This window comes from Ixodes scapularis, unplaced genomic scaffold (genome assembly GCF_016920785.2).
Source record: "Ixodes scapularis isolate PalLabHiFi unplaced genomic scaffold, ASM1692078v2 PGA_scaffold1__304_contigs__length_218370807, whole genome shotgun sequence".
Classification (NCBI taxonomy): domain Eukaryota; kingdom Metazoa; phylum Arthropoda; class Arachnida; order Ixodida; family Ixodidae; genus Ixodes; species Ixodes scapularis.
Genome location: NW_024609846.1, coordinates 70655746 through 70672095, shown reverse-complemented (window position 1 = coordinate 70672095; position 16350 = coordinate 70655746).

Sequence of the window (16350 nt, the reverse complement as noted above, 5' to 3'; positions counted from 1 at the left end):
CGATGAGTAGTTTTCGCGGGAGCGATTTGGCCTGCGTTATCTGAAATCCCCTGTATATATATATAGTATAGTTTTGGCTGTAATGCCCTAATGTTCTAAGCTTAAGAAATTGTTTATATGAAGTGTCGCCATCCATGCTTGGGAAGTGCCAGCCTTTTGTTGTCATCATAAAAATGAAAGATATAAAATAATTTCACGGGGGTGTACATCTTCTCCAGGTACAGTACATAAAGAAAAAAATCTCCGCTATGCGACTTTTTTATATATATAATTGTACCCCAATACTTTCTTTTTTACATAAGTTTAATTTTAGGGTTTTTAAAGTGGAGCCACTAGAGCGATTCATCGGTCACTCGACCAACACGGGAAAGCAGGCCGCCAGTGTTTGCCAGCTACAATAAAGAGAAAAAGAACGAATTGAACACAAGACTACGAATCACGTTACCTTTAGCCGATTACTGTCCAGGAATGCAGATATTGCACGCGCGGAACGAGCATGAGGCAACATGGCCTGAGTAAGCTTATAACTGCGTGAATCTGAAACCGAAAGTTGATCGGGAGCATGCCATGTGGTGTTACTTTAGCCGATTGCTTTCACGTCACGTTGCCCTTCGAAGCGCTAGATTAAGATAGCTGTCTAGCCCGCCATCTTAAATACAGAAACCACTTGTATAACCTAAATACTTGGAAACACGTTTTGTATTCATCTAGTAAACAGTGGCAGTCACTCGCCTAATCCTTGTCAGAATGTAGTAGGACATATATACGAATCGGGTCGGTAGTGAGGTTAGAGTACAGAGTCACGGAGCCGTTGTGTTGGAGCTGTTTGTGCCTTCTTGTACCGTTGACATGCCTGTGCCTCTAGCAGTGTTTTCTATCTTGGTTGATTGTGTTGTTGTATCAGTAGTTCTATTTTTAGTAAGTAGTTGTTGAATAGTTTGAGATGCTGCATGAATATTTTTTTTTGCCATCTAGCGGTTACTACTACACTTCCTAAGTGGCGCAAGCTGCCGCTTGATTCAATACGCTAAGTGTCGAACAGTCCTGTAGCTAGTGAATTACAAACAGCTCTCCTGGCTGGCCTGCGGTCCACAGGCCTTCTCTGTTCGATAACAATCGTAATGATTGTGGCACTCAGCCACCTAAATGCTCGTTTTGTGTCGAAGAGCTAAGAGGTGGAGGCACACACGCGCACGAATGGATAACTACGCCGGTAAAACTAAACCCAAAGTAGAAGAAAGAATGACAAAGAAATAGCGGTTGCTTTTGTACGAGCTGAACGCCCCTCGTTGGTGTCGACGAAGGCGCCCAACGATTGATCGCCACATACGACAAGAATACGTTGTGTTCGATAAAGTCGGCATGCCCATTCCTCGTGTAACGATTTATTTTTTGAGCGTTCTCCGCCGGTGGTAAAAATGATCAATCTAGCGAGGTGCCGTCGGGGGCGATCGCGGCAATTCCGGCACACAAGCTGCCATCCTTACGAACATACGTACGGTACCCGTGTCTGGGGCAGACTTTTAGAGTGTCTGAAGGCGCTTGGAATACGTCGAACAGGCGTATGCGCTCTATTCTCTCACTCGGCCGAAAAGCCGTGCTCTTCGCTAGGCCTTACCAGGGAATTCGAGACTCGTTAACCGGCCGCCTTGATGCTATAGCGGCTGGTCAAAGTTTACTACCTGCTTTTTGACTACGTTTGGGTTGGTCATTTTTACCCTGGAGGTCGTTATACTTGGGACAACTTTTTACCATCTCAAATGTAGTCACATATGACAACCCCTTTTCTTAGTGTGTAGTGTGATTTAAAAAGCCCGCATTTGACTCATCATCTAGGTGTAAATAAAATATATCTCCCCGACTGCCGTTATTCTTCATGACCGCTAACCACTAAATTTTTAAAGGATCAGTGAGCACAACAAACACAACCTTTAAGAGATTCTTGCGACTGTCATGATGACGCCGCCTCATTTCTGACGTTGTTGTTCAGGGACACCAATTTCCGGTACGTCGAAAATAGAGCACAGAGAGCAAGCCTTCGGGTGAACTTCTTTGGAAACTATTTCAGCTTTCCCACACAGGCCTAAAAAAAGCCAATATGGCACCAGGCCTGTCGCAGCTTTTTCAACTTTCTGGACCCTGGCGCAACCACCAACAGCACGGTCCTGCCAGGATCGTGCCAATAGACCGACCTCACCAGAAGTTGCCCGACGCCACCCCTGCCGCGGTGCCTTGTGGTACATATAGTTCTCGCCGATTTTCCTGCCACGTCAAAAAATTCAGTCTTGAGTAGTAACGCGTTACTAGTAACGCGTTACTGTAATTTTGTTACTTTTTTGTTAACTTGTAACTGTAACGAGTTACTTTTTTAAAACGTAACTTGTAACTGTAGTTCTATTACTTTTTTCTGAGGTAACGATGAAAGTAACGACGTTACTTTTGTCGTTACTTTCCAGTATTTTATGAATAATATATCACTGAACGAGGGTGCAATTCAGCCATTCCTTACACTTTCCAAATCGTCTATTCCGACATTTCGAGTGTCAAAATGGCCTTGCACAAAGTTGTGAATACGTTCTTTCTCGCGAGTCACGACCCGAGTATAACCACGTGTAGATTTTATAAAAAAATATCTAGTTATCTTTACGCACACGCTTGTACTTTGTGACTGAACACTTACATCTTAGTGTCTTGAAGCACTATCTATGTTGTGGTTTTTTTCTTTCTGTGTAAACGCTTTTTAATCGGGTGAATCAAGCGTGAAACAGCAATATACGTGGAGGGCACTGCGCATGTCTCGTGTTTTGATTAGCGCCTCTACTCAGCACTGCGCATGTTTCGTATCTTGATTTGCGCCACTACTCTGGCGTGGAAACTTTCAAACACTAACTTCAAGAAGCAACTGCTGCTAAGTTACAATATGAAGTAAAAAGCGTACTTTTTAGCTTTATGCAATAAAACATTGTGAGGGGCATTTTCTAGTTTCTTCTAAATTTCTTTTTTGTGTTATAGAAAAGTAACTGAAAAGTAACGTCGTTACTTTTTAAAAGTAACTGTAACTGTAACGAGTTACACTTTTGTTGCGGTAACTGTAACGGTAACTTCGCTACTTTTTTCTGAAAGTAACTGTAACTGTAACGAATTACTTTTTAAAAGTAACTTACCCATGACTGACGTCAATGCGCGTTGTACGCCCGGCGTTCGGGAATTTTTTTTCGGGTTAGCATGATACTTTTAATCGGGTGCTTACTTACGTGTTTCAATGGATGGCGTCACCAGCTGTATGCCAGGATTCCAAATTAAGAGCACAAGGCAAAATGTCACCGGGTTGTGTGTCTTCCAGAAAAAAAGCAATTCCTGAAAAGAATAGCTAAGGAAGGTTAAAAAAAAGCCGTACAAAGCAAAAGAAAAAATAGATTTCTTTCGTTTTGTTTTGAAATTTGATTTTAAAATTATTACCATTCCATTGCGCGTTAGCTGAAGAGTGTAAGTTTACAGGGCACGAGACAGGCAGGGCGTGCCAAGTGTTTCATAGGTTGGAATCTCCCTGAGCACTCGCTTCGTAGCGGTAAATCCGATGGTCTAACTCAGTCGGAACCTCCGCACTGCTTTGCGGCGGTTGTTTTTAATACATTTTTCCTCTATGCATTTTAGTGGTTAAAATTGTTGTTGCGACATATTTCAATTAAAACTGCATTCCAAAAGATCAGGACAGTAAAAAAAAAACAGTAGCGATTCCCGATATTCATGACTGAAAAAAAATCTTTTCGAAAGTTGGCTTAATTTCTTTATAAACAAAACGTTGATGACCCAGCATAATGCTGTTTAGAAGTGAAGCAGTTACAGACAAAAAGGTAGCAAATGAACTTCATACACGTTGTGGTTTACTATTATGCCAGAAATTGGTTTTGTCTGTCCTTGATCTACTCTGCAATAAAACCAATGGCGACGTCAGAAGAAAGCTTCCAATGTCGGGCGCCTATTAGCGTTCGGAACTTCTGCAGAAAATAGAATTTGAATAGAAACTTAACACAAGAACTCATCTCCACCCAACGATTTACGATATTTTGCCCGATTGCTCCTTTCCACACTTGCGAGTAATTACTACGGGTCAGGCATGGTCTTTCTGTAGATCCTTTCTTTTTCGTGTGCAGCTCATATGTACCCCATCGCATTGACTAGCAACGAGAATAAAATGACTTTTCAAATATATTTCTCCCGACGAATGTTTATTTAGGTCTTCTTACTTCACTGTCCATTAAACCTTACGCATTATCATGAGCACTTTCAAGCTCAATTTTCCTCCGACACAGTTGATGTTGTGTCACCTAACCAGTGGTTACTCGAATGTTCGTGTTCTTTGTTATTAAACTAAGTGTTACATGTTTCCAAGTTCATTGAGACGTCCGTTCAGCCAGGATGCTCGATTGGTGGCGCCGTTGTTTTTCTCGCGGTCTCAGTGAGACCACCGCGTGAACGCAGTGGGCACGCGCTCCCAAATACGAAGAATCAGACGACAAAGAAGCAGACGACAAAAGGATTGTGAAGCGATAAGACGACTGGAACAGCTTTTCTGCGCTTGCTGACAAAGAAAAGCATAAAAAAAAATAATCTCATGAAGTACAGACACACAGGAGAATGCAAGCCGATACCGGGGCGTCCCAAAGGATGATGAACGATTGCGTACGCGCACCACTGTTCTAAGCAGCCGGGAAGCCTGAAACTAGCAGGACGCTGAGATCTCTTCCGGAATGCACACCCCAGCACAGTTCGCTAGGATGCATCCGGTCTATTGAAATGAAACATTTCATAATGAAACACACCTTGAGACTAGGAATATAAATTGGGACAACTAAACATCAAGAATGGGATGTATTGGTCACTTTCTTCCATAGTCTCAAGTTTTCTTTTTACTATGATCTTTAACCAGCATTGCCTATGGAGTAACAATTATTCTGATTGCGCAAGCGGAAAACGTAGATTCTTCCAATTTTTCTTTATATTTCTTTCAATGAACAAAAAAAATATATAATAGCCATAGTTGCGTAGCACAGTGAATCCCAGACATGCTGGCGCTACACGTGAAGCGCACCTTCTGCTCATTTTAAAACGTCATGCTTAGAGAAAAACGAATTGATTCTAACTAGTTACAGAAAGTAAATGTTGATTTAATAAAACTTTTACTGCAGCAACATGTAATTGAAATATTAAAGAGCGGAAATGAATTATAGGTGACTACAAAGGAGTGAATTACTTGCAACACGTTTCACCCAAGTATTTTTGCCTTTGGACTTATCGCGCTTCCTTTTCTCTCTTGTTTCAAGTATATTCATTACGGTTACTTTTATATCATATTCTAATGCGTCTGAAAGTAAACCATGTAATTATTTTGAAGAGCTTGGTCCCAAACCTCATTCGCTCTTTTTCATTGGGTAAGGAATTAAGTAAGACTTATGAAAACTGTTGCGGGTGCATTGACGTGCAGCATCCACTTAGGAAATATAAGGCGTGTAGACAAAACAGTTTTTTTTTTGGATTTCGTTTCGGATTCAAACAATAGTCGAAAAAATCATCGGATATTACTACATTTTTTATATGTTTTCTATATGAAATGCATGAAGCGTCGCTCATAACTGAAAAAAAAGAAAATACTACATAAAAAGAGAAGATTAATTCCTATGAAATATGGGACACATATGATAAGTAAACCGTACGAATGCAATCTTTATTTGAATTCACGTCATTCTTTTCTTGGGCACCGCCGGTGGCGTTGAGTGCAGGCCCTGAAGATGTTGATCCAGCGTTACCAAATGTTTGGATTCTGCGAAAGGAAAAAAATGTTATTTTATTGGAGGCGTTTGTAACAACATTCAGCAAAAACCTAGCATTTCCACTTCGGTGCTTCAAGGACACTATCAATTAAAGATATCAACCTTGATTAGGTCTATTACCATTTAATATTTTTATCTAAATATGGCTTCATTATACAAAATATCACAGTCATAATGTCTCCACACACGAATCATAAATTTTGATATTTTGTAATCTCATAAAAGTTTTAATTAGTGTTCTACGTAAAATTTACATGACTGAACTTTTTCTTTATTACTTACATTTTTAGTAGAAGCCGCCATAGCCGAGATGTCCGAGCCCATGACCGTAACCGAGGCCATAGCGGGAGAGTCCATAGCCGTAGCCAAGGCGGTGGCCATATCCGAGACCATAACCGTAACCGAGACCATGGCCGTAGCCGAGGGTAGAAACAACTGGAGCACGGTAAACGGTTGAGTAGGACGAGGTCAAGGGGGAAGCCACGGAGTAGCCATCGTAGCCGAGGTAGCCAGCAAAGGCGCAGGTGGCCAGGGCTAGTACGAGAACGCAACGGAACTGCACAAAAATTTGGCGAGGTTGAACGTGAGGAAGTTGTTGCAATATCACAACAGTGCAATTATAAGCATAGTTGGAAGAAAATGTCCCGTTGTTTCCAATATCGATATTGTCTAATCACATAATATGGGAGGGCATAAATAGTAGTTAGTAAATATTCATGTCTTAGAAATTGCCGGAGCCAAACAAAAACCTCGAGAAGTGCCTAGTCTGGATGGTTCGCACTGCTATTTTTGATATAAGAAAAATGAACGTATTACATGTTAATTTGGTTTGAAGCTATCAATCAACCACAGATCGCTGAAAGTAGCAACAATTTCCATTCTAGGGCCGACTTATTTCGGACAAAATGCCCTGACAAATTGAAACGTAGCACAAAGCCAATCGAATGTAAATGTGTAATGTTTGCCTTTGTCGGCACTCATATTAGATATGTCGTACTGTTTAAAAATATAGCCTATCAGCCACCCAGCTAAATAGTGATCCTGAAATGTTATGAAATTACTTAAAATACATACGTGAGATCAGGTTATTGAATGACATAATATAGCTTTAAAACATTTCCTTGAGGCTGACTTTTGGTTGCAAAGGGCTATCTGTGAATTGCAAACCGTGATCGCAAAAAGAGGAATTTCCAAACATTGGGAAAGTATCTTTTCGTAAAAGCATTGCTAGCAAATTTCGCATACTTCACACCGTTTTATTATTAAGGTATTTGGTTTCTTTTGGAAGTTCCGCAGTATCTTCAGGTGTGTATATATAACGATTGTAATGGCGAACATTTGATTGAGAGCATTCAATCCAATAAAAAATCTCACCATGGCTGAAGGAATTATTCTTGCGGAGGAAGCTCGAACTGATGAAATGAGCTTAGAATCTGCTCCTTATATACTGCGAATTCCGTGGCTTTTTTTCTTGTATATTTAATGTTCGAACCTCGTTCTAAAGATTATTTCCCGTATGTTTACTACTCTTACAACAGAAAATCATAAAAGAAAAGGCATTGCAGATTAGGTGTGCTTAACAAAATATCCACGCGCCGTTTAATTTTTTATTGCGATGTTTTCAATGCCTTTAAAGTGTGTTCATTCACCAACACAACATAATTTGAGCTGCTGTTTTTTCAAATAAAACCATGTTAAGTGTTCATAAACTTGTCCGGCCGGGTTCGCTGAGTCAACATTTAAATGCAACGCACGTCACGACTTAGCTGGAGCGTCTTATATAAAATAAGATGTAAACTCTCAGCGCATTTCTGCATTTGTAAGTTTCTCGTCACTGTAGCTTAGGAGCACAAGGGATTTAATATATATATATATATATATATATATATATATATATATATACAAAGTTGAAAATCCCAAGTCAGAGAAACAAAAACACGGAAGGTTTATTTCAACGTTACCGCAAGAGTCTTGCCTTCTTCAGGAATGGCGACACAGTTCATGTGTGACGCGTTTTATCCAAATCCTTAAAAAAGAGAAAGGGGGAGGGGAGGGGACAACATTTGGGGTCACGAGGAAGCATGACCAAGCTTGGGGACAATACAAAAAAAAAAGGGAGGGGGGGAGCAACTAGACCGGACAAGATGACGAGGGTTTCACCAGATAAACATACAAAGGGCGTATAAGTCAACAGTACTACAGTAGAAAGAAAGTGGTAACAATGCATGACCTAAATATTGTTCTCAATGCAATATGAGGAGTTAGCGAACGGAACCTCTTGGAATGGGCCAGAATACGGAACTTAAAAAGAGAGGGGGGGGGGGGAGAGACACGGACACTGGTTATACCCTGTTTCTAGCCTCAAGTATGGCACCACTATATAATAGTCTGTAGAAGTTTGTGTTCAACACTCTATTACGCCTGGCACTTATTGTCTCGGTTTTGATAGCAATTCGATTGATGCGAGCGTTCCGGGGCTTTCGTTTATGCCTTTTTCAATTGTGTTGAAACGATAAATAAGATAGGACTCGCGTTGTTCACGTTCTCGGTTTGACTTGAACCCTGTCTCTAAGAGCGTAACCGTTAGTTTATCGAAGGAGTGTTTTGGCAGGCACACATGTTTTGAAAGAGGAAGATTTGGGAAAGATACTGCGTGCGCTCTATGGTTGTTAAAGCGCAATCTAAAAGCTGTTTCGGTTTGTCCTACATATTGCATGTCGCATACGCTACACTGAAGCAGGTAAATAACGTTTGATGAATCGCACGAGAGCTGACTTCGGATCTTGATATTGAATTGCGAACCGGTGCTGCTGGCTGTGCTGGTTTCTCGCATTTGTTTGCATGTTAGACATTTAGTTTTCATGCAGGGTTTGCATCCATTATTAGACTGTGACAGATTTAGTTTGGATTTCACTAGGGCATCTTTGAGGTTACGCGATCGTCGATAAATTACGCCAGGTGCTGAGGGAAACGCGCGCTTAAGACGTTCACTTTGTTCGAGGATATTATAATGTCGTCTTAAGATGTTATTCACTTCAGGATAATTGCTGCTATATGTGAGGCATAGGTTAGTGCGTTGTGTCTCACGTTGCTTTATGCGGTTCTCCAAGAGATCAGCGCGGTTCAATTCAGAAGCTTTCTTAATTGCGTCGTCAATCACGCGGGGGGGATATTTCTGATGCCTGAGTACAGTTCTTAGTTTTTCTGCGTTTATATCAAAGTCATCCTTTTTCGCGCATATACGTTTAAAGCGATGGGCTTGGTTATAAGGTATGCTATTTTTGCAATGACGTGGGTGCTCGCTCCTATAGTGAAGGTACTGCTGTCGGTCTGATGATTTGCGGTACAGAATACAGAACTTTTTAAGTTCTGTATTCTGGCCCATTCTAAGAGCTCCCGTTCGCTAACTCCTCATATTGCATTGAGAACAATATTTAGGTCATGCATTGTTACCACTTTCTTTCTACTGTAGTACTGTTGACTTATACGCCCTTTGTATGTTTATCTGGTGAAACCCTCGTCATCTTGTCCGGTCTAGTTGCTTCTCCCGCCCCCCCCCCCCCCCTTTTTTTCTTTTTTTTCTTTTTGTATTGTCCCCATGCATGGTCATGCTTTCTCGTGACCTGCAAATGTTGTCCCCTCCCCTCCCCCTCTCTCTTTTTTAAGGATTTGGATAAAACGCGTCACACATGAACTGTGTCGCCATTCCTCACGAAGGCAAAACTCTTGCCGAAACGTTGAAATAAACCTTCCGTGTTTTTGTTTCTCTGACTTGGAATTTTCAACTTTGTGTACTCCACGCCTTCGGCCAACCCTACGCGACCATGCCCTATATATATATATATATATATATATATACTGTTCTTTTCAAAACCAATTAACGAATTAATCAAAGCTTTGCGAACAAGCATCAAGACTGAGATTTGCTTGGATTGTGCTGGCATTCCACTCCACATTTCTTCGTGTACGTGTATTTAGAAATAAAATATTCAAAACAAGCTGATTCATTATTTAGCTCTGTCTCGAAGACAAAGTGCAAAACAACACGGCACCTGAGCCCTTTCATTTACAATAAGGTTCATACTTATTTAGAACTGCAATATTTCTATTATCTTTTAAACTTTTTCAGCTATAAAATATCCAATAGTTTCGGTACTTATTTTAGGCCATTCTCATAGAATCACCGATAACATATTTGGAACGATGCCTCTGTATCTGCATTGAAAGATAGCAGCGCAACCAGTTTCTTGTAGGCGTTCCAGGGTGATAGCTGTTGACAAAACGGAGTGTTTGATTTTCATTCAAATATCAGTGATGGCTGTATCCCCACAAATCTTAGATAACGAGAGCATTTGAAAATCAAAATTTCTTGACACACGGCTTGACTTTCTCACCTTGTCACTGAATGGATAGAGAAATTAAGGAAAACGAGGAGACTAAAGCGCGCGGGGATGTTAGAACGCTAAGCTCTGACTAGAATAACTAGTGCGTAAACGAAACACCAGTTGGTTTTGTCTCTTCTCACACTTCGAACACGTTCGATTGAAAAACGCCGGCATATAGTCCTACGCGTTAGCGTTCCAAAGCGTTCGAATATTGAATTGAGTTAAAGAAGCTAGCATGGCGTCTACCCACTAATCAGTCCAGTCAAAACTCGACCTTCTGTGGCCCCCCGCGGTCTTGTCTCCTCATTCTCCCTTGTTGCTGGGCGCATACTGCGTTCACCTTTAATGAGATTGTCCGGTCAAATTTTGTGTTTGAGAAAACGATTGGATATCATTGTATTGACTCCAAACGCATCGTCCGTGCGATACCAGAATCTCATATACCCCCCTGCATGAGCAGTAGAATTTTAAACAGTTCCATCGCATCTTAGCGCGAACGGTGCCTTCGTTGGCAACGTCGAAACTCTGACACCCCAAAACTCAAAGCAGGCATTTCAGCCTTGTATTTTGCCTGCGTGTGAATGCCTCAGCGTGCTTAATTCTTTGTTGTACTCTGCTTGTTTCGTTAATGGGTGAAATCTCTGCGCCGTTCGGTGCCACAAGCACCGGACAGCACCTACGACCCGCGAGATGTATAGTGCCGAGGAAAATGAATCTTCACCGTTCGTGGGGAGCCCTGGGTCCCCGTCACGATTGAAATCCCACTTATGCAGCAATCATTTCACAGAAGAGATCTACGAGTTGAGCTCTAAGCGGACAGAAGGATCGTAAGGTGAGGTTAGTGCTGGGGGGGGGGGGGGGGGGGGTGCTTACGATATTCAACTGCGTTGGTCCACCGCGTCCAATTTATTGTCGAAAGGAGTTTTTGTCAAGGAACTGGAACTGCGTGCTTACAGGCGTGTGTTGGGGCACCGTCGTGTTGAGACTACAATGTGTTAAAATGAACTTGGCCACAACTTTGTTTATTACGACGTCAAGGTGGCCTTTTCCTTTTAATCTGCCTTTAAGGAAATGAGGGCCAAGAATGTGACCATAAAATTTACCACACCACACGTTGACCGACCATTGCACTTTATGTTTGTGCTGGTGGGGCCAGTGCGGATTTGTGTCTGACCAGTAATGCGCGTGCAGATTTCCATTCGATTTTCTGCAGATTGTTGCCTCAGCTGTTTATAAAACATCTTTTTAAAGCCTGCTATTTAGTCAGCCTGAATTGTCACCCCATTAAAAATCTAGGCGTTTCTGAACGTTTTCTGGATATAAATCCGTGTGGAAGCATGCATGATAAGGCTGAAGCTTGTTTCCGAAAAACACTCTTCACGCCAAAGTATGGCAAACTCCAGAGGCCCTCGTAACCTCTCTCACGCTGGCTTCCAGGTTCATGCTTACATATGCGAGAAAAGCATGTCTTCAAGTCTTCCCTTAAAACGGCTACAGGCCTTCTTCGTCAAAGAGGTTCAAGAGATTTTTTTCCAGTCAAACCCAATAAACGTTCAAATGAACGAACCTCAAGCTGGCACAGGGCGCAGTGGATGGTGAGCGGCGTAAATCGACGATTCTAAGCTGACATTACCTTCTGCACTGACGTATACAAGAACCATATCTACCTTTTCTTCACTTGAAAATACTTGCTGGGAGGCCATCGTACAGCACGCAACGCGGTCTGCCTGTTGATTTTTTTTACTAACAGCCGTTAGTGTACGGCTAGCAGTTTCTTTTTCTGCTTCGCTTTTTTTTTTGAAGCTTAGGGATCTGCCTCACCAGTGTGGAAATTATAAGTGAAAAGAAGGAGTGCTAGGCTCGCTGAGTGCGGGCGGTGAGCCGATTTGGGATTGGCCAAAAGCTTCTGGTCACGTGCTTACAGCCATGTACGCGTCACTTCAACTTACGCCCTGACGCCTCTTCCGGATCGTGCAACTACCTCCACCCTTTGCGTGGCTTTCCAAGTTAATTTCGGTTTCCCTAAGCCGTGATTGCCAAAATTCTCTACGAAATAACTCGAACTTAAAATATTATTCGTTTAGATTTGTGAACTGCTTTAGCATTCATAAACGAGGGGCTGCAAATTTCTAATTGAAACATAGTGGCTAAAACAAAATGCAAAGAAAATTTAACTAGTGTTTTTTTGGGAATTAAGTATCTAATGAGCACTTTACTCATGTATTTAAGTCCGCCGAGGCGGAGAACGTAATGGTAAAAACATAATCTTTTTTTGTTCTTTTTTTTTTAGGTTTCCGTATTTTTACAAATACTGAAACTCTTACGTGAAAGACCCGTCATATATATATACATATATATATATTTAAATATGTTAAAAAAAAACTCGCCTTTAAGCAGGAGATGGCTGTCGAAGTCAAGGAGGGGTTCGTCAATAAACGACACAAAATCAACATGGCGGTCACTGTGTCGATGGCGATGCGTGTTTCCAAGGTCAACAACACGGTTATACCTGTAAGAACGAACAAAACCACGTTTTTTACAACCTCGCATGACTTCTGAACGAATTATTAATTACAGAATGAGTAAATACACGCCAATTTGTGTAGAAATGTGTTTTTACCCTCAAATATTCCCCCAAAATACGGGACTTGCTAATAGTGTAGTTCCTATGAAACATGTATTACTAAATGGTCACCCAGCACTGACAGGTACAACCTGGTGTTAATGTCGTTGACATGAGATGGTAACCCAACATTGAGAGTGGCTAGGAAGGAAACTGCTAGTAAGCTTGGTTTGTTTGATATTTGAGCCTAATTCAGCGTTAATTATGCGCCGATGAAAACGCCCGAAGGATCGCTTCGTGGCGATAAAGTGTGGCATTTTGTATAGCGATATGTTGAAATCGCCAACAATTTCCATACTGGCTTTAGGAATATTAAATGTAAGGAAGGGAAGAGCCTTTAAATTTTGTTGCAAAATATGTGGAATAATTTGTTGGCCGATTTCAGGCTCCCAGTGAAGTTTAATGGGAAGACTACGAGGCTTTCAATCGAAATATCTTAGCAGCTACGGCTACCAAGTTCTTGTCAGCAGCACAGTGTCAGCATCAAGCGATTTAAGATATAAATATATTGCGTATTTTTGGGGCAGTACGTTCTGAATGTTGATAAAAAGAATGTACGTTTTTTTTGTTTTAGACGCCGTTTTGTATTAAGCTTGCCTGCATATGAAGCTTCGATCAAATGGAGCCACTTAAATAGCTTCAAAAACACGTCATCTTGACGGTCGTCTTTTTATACGTTTTCTATCACTACCGAAATAACACTCACTAGAAAACGCTTAGGGTCACGTGGCATTCACATCGCGTGGTTCGTTTAATCGGTGATATCAAACGAAAACACAACGACAAGCGCCATGATAGACTATACACTTTTGGCATTGCTTGATTGGCTTCATTGAATAAAAGCATTCGCTGTGGAAGGGCGTTCGAGATGACATCCCCACAAATAGTTTTATTATAACCAAAACAGAAATACGAGCACGAAGTGATGGGGTGCCTTGTCAACTGGATGGGAGGATCGCGTAACTACACCCGACCGCGTTTTTTTTTTTCCCCTCCGCTTCTCGGGCCGTGCGAATTAAATGCCAGTTTTAACATTGAAATGGTCAAACACATGAGGGGGAGCTCACTTTTCGTGGTAATTCAGGCGGTCAACTGTAGATCAGAAAATTTGCTGCCAATAGTCTGCTGCAAAAGCACGCCCAAGGCTCGAAGTCAGCGAGGAGCACGCATACGCAACATTTGCACCACGCATGCGTATTTAACACTCACTTCGTTCTATGTGATTGACGTTTGGTGTGTTTCAAGCTCTTACCGATTCGTGCTCCCAGGACGGGCGATGTCTTCAACCAGAAGAAGGGCCGACGACTTGGCGACATCTTCGTGCAAATCAGCTTTCTGGTTGGGAGTGTCATACGGAATGAATCCTAATTGTTTTGATTGGTAGAGAATGTCTCTTTGGAAGCTACATAGATGCTCAAAGGACTCTTTTGAAGCAAGGGACCCACGCGCGTCATCCGCCGCCATCATTTAGTCCGCTTCGACTAGCCGTCTATCCCACGACTACCGGATGCTCCAGCGATCCGCGATACGACACCATGAACAGAATTACGCAGTGCGTATGCTTCTTGTACTCTGCAACTCGTTTTTTTTTAATCGACGTAGCTTAAGCTTTTGAACAGCCACAAAGAAGGGGTTTCTTTTTTTAATCTTGATTGTGAGCCCTCGATTACCCAAGATTTGGAATATTGTTGACGGTTGCGTCTGAACGGCACGTGAGCGTGGAGAAAAAAGTGAGCGCATATCAGACCGGGAGTTCTTGATCGGCGGTTCACAAGAGGAAAAAAAAACTAATTTTGAAACGCGTATTTAGGTCTGGGAACTTGGGCTCTGATATGTCATATACAAATAAAAACCTTGGCGAACATAAATTCCCTGTCTGTGTCCTTTAATGTTCAATGGAGTAAACTAAACTTCGGGGCGATAGAAGAATTTAGTTGTGAATCACTTCTAATCGGCACATCAAGCACACGTGATTACCAAAAACAGAACGCGTGGGTTAATATTTTCCCTTCATCGCAAAAAAAAAAAAATCTTTTAACTCAGGTGCAATATATCTAAGCACAATTTAGAACGAGTATTTTGTGTTCTGGAAAATTCACATAGCCTCCATCGGGCTAGATGTATAGGTCCAAGAATATCTTTACTGACTGCAAATCCAATCTCTTTAAGTTTACTACCTGAAGTAGATATTGCATCTATGTGCCCGAAAGGGCACAATGTCTCTAGGATTGCCTTTTTTTTTCCTTTGCTTAAAAACCACGGATATGTTGTGTTTTTTCAATGTTATCATGGTTTATCTGCATGTTTAGATTAAATTCACGCAGATCGACCACGAGTGACTCACATTCTGCCAATGAAGGTTTCGCTTCTCCTTTGATCACAAGTGATACCAAGCTTGTCAGTCGTGACCAGGTCTCGTTTCCGATCCAGTGTTATTTTAGGAGCGCGAGTTCAGCTCGTGCTGCTCGTAGGTTGAATTCCATCATTTGCGTTTCAAGTTGGTCTGACCGAGGATTGGGCAAGGTTTCAGAACCAAGCACTTCGGTTGTCAACTGACTGGTTAATTGTTCTTGATCGGTGAGTAGAACTTGTGATTGTGGTAATTCACCTACTCTTACATGGAGAACATGTCTAGCAATGCAGTTAGTTTTTTATCCTGCCACATTTTGTTTTGCCTCATCTTGCAGTATTATACTCCTATTTATTTAGCTGTAAGCAGTAATACATTACGATTAAAGTAGAATAATTTAAAAGCATCAGCTTTTTCAACAGGTGGTAACTCTACACGATTCACTAATTTTCGGTTTAGAAAATGGCAAGGACAAAAAGATTCACGCCGTAGTGTACTTGCACGCACGACATTGTAATATCGTTTTACAATAAATTTCTGGAATTAGCAAGACACGAAGTAAATGAATAAGAGTGTTATGTTTATTCCAGTGCATTTTATTTGTTTCGTGAGCACATCAGGTGGCGTTGAGAGCAGGCCCAGAAGATGCTGATTCTGTGTTGTCAGATGTCTAGATTCTGCGAAAGAAATCATAATGTTTTATATTGTTATATTAAGAGACGGTATGCTCTAGAGAAATTAAGCTACACGCTCTATGGCGTTTCGTCATTGTCACCCTCAATGAGATTATTAGTAAAACTGAATAACATAGAGTGCCAGGTAGAAAGCACGCATCGTATTCACTCTTCCAATAGTTAAAACAAAATACTGATAACGAAATATTTTATTGTATACTCACAATTCTAGTACAATTTACATAATAAAATATTTACTGAGTACTCACACTTCTAGTAGAAACGACCGTAGCCAAGATGGCCCAGTCCATAACCGTAGCCAAGGCCATAGCCGGAAAGACCATAGCCGTAGCCAAGGCGGTGGCCATAACCGAGACCATAGCCGTAGCCAAGTCCATGACCGTAGCCGAGGGTAGAAACAACTGGAGCGCGGTGGACGGTGGAGTAGGAAGAGGACAAGGGAGCAGCCACGGGGTAGCCGCCGTAT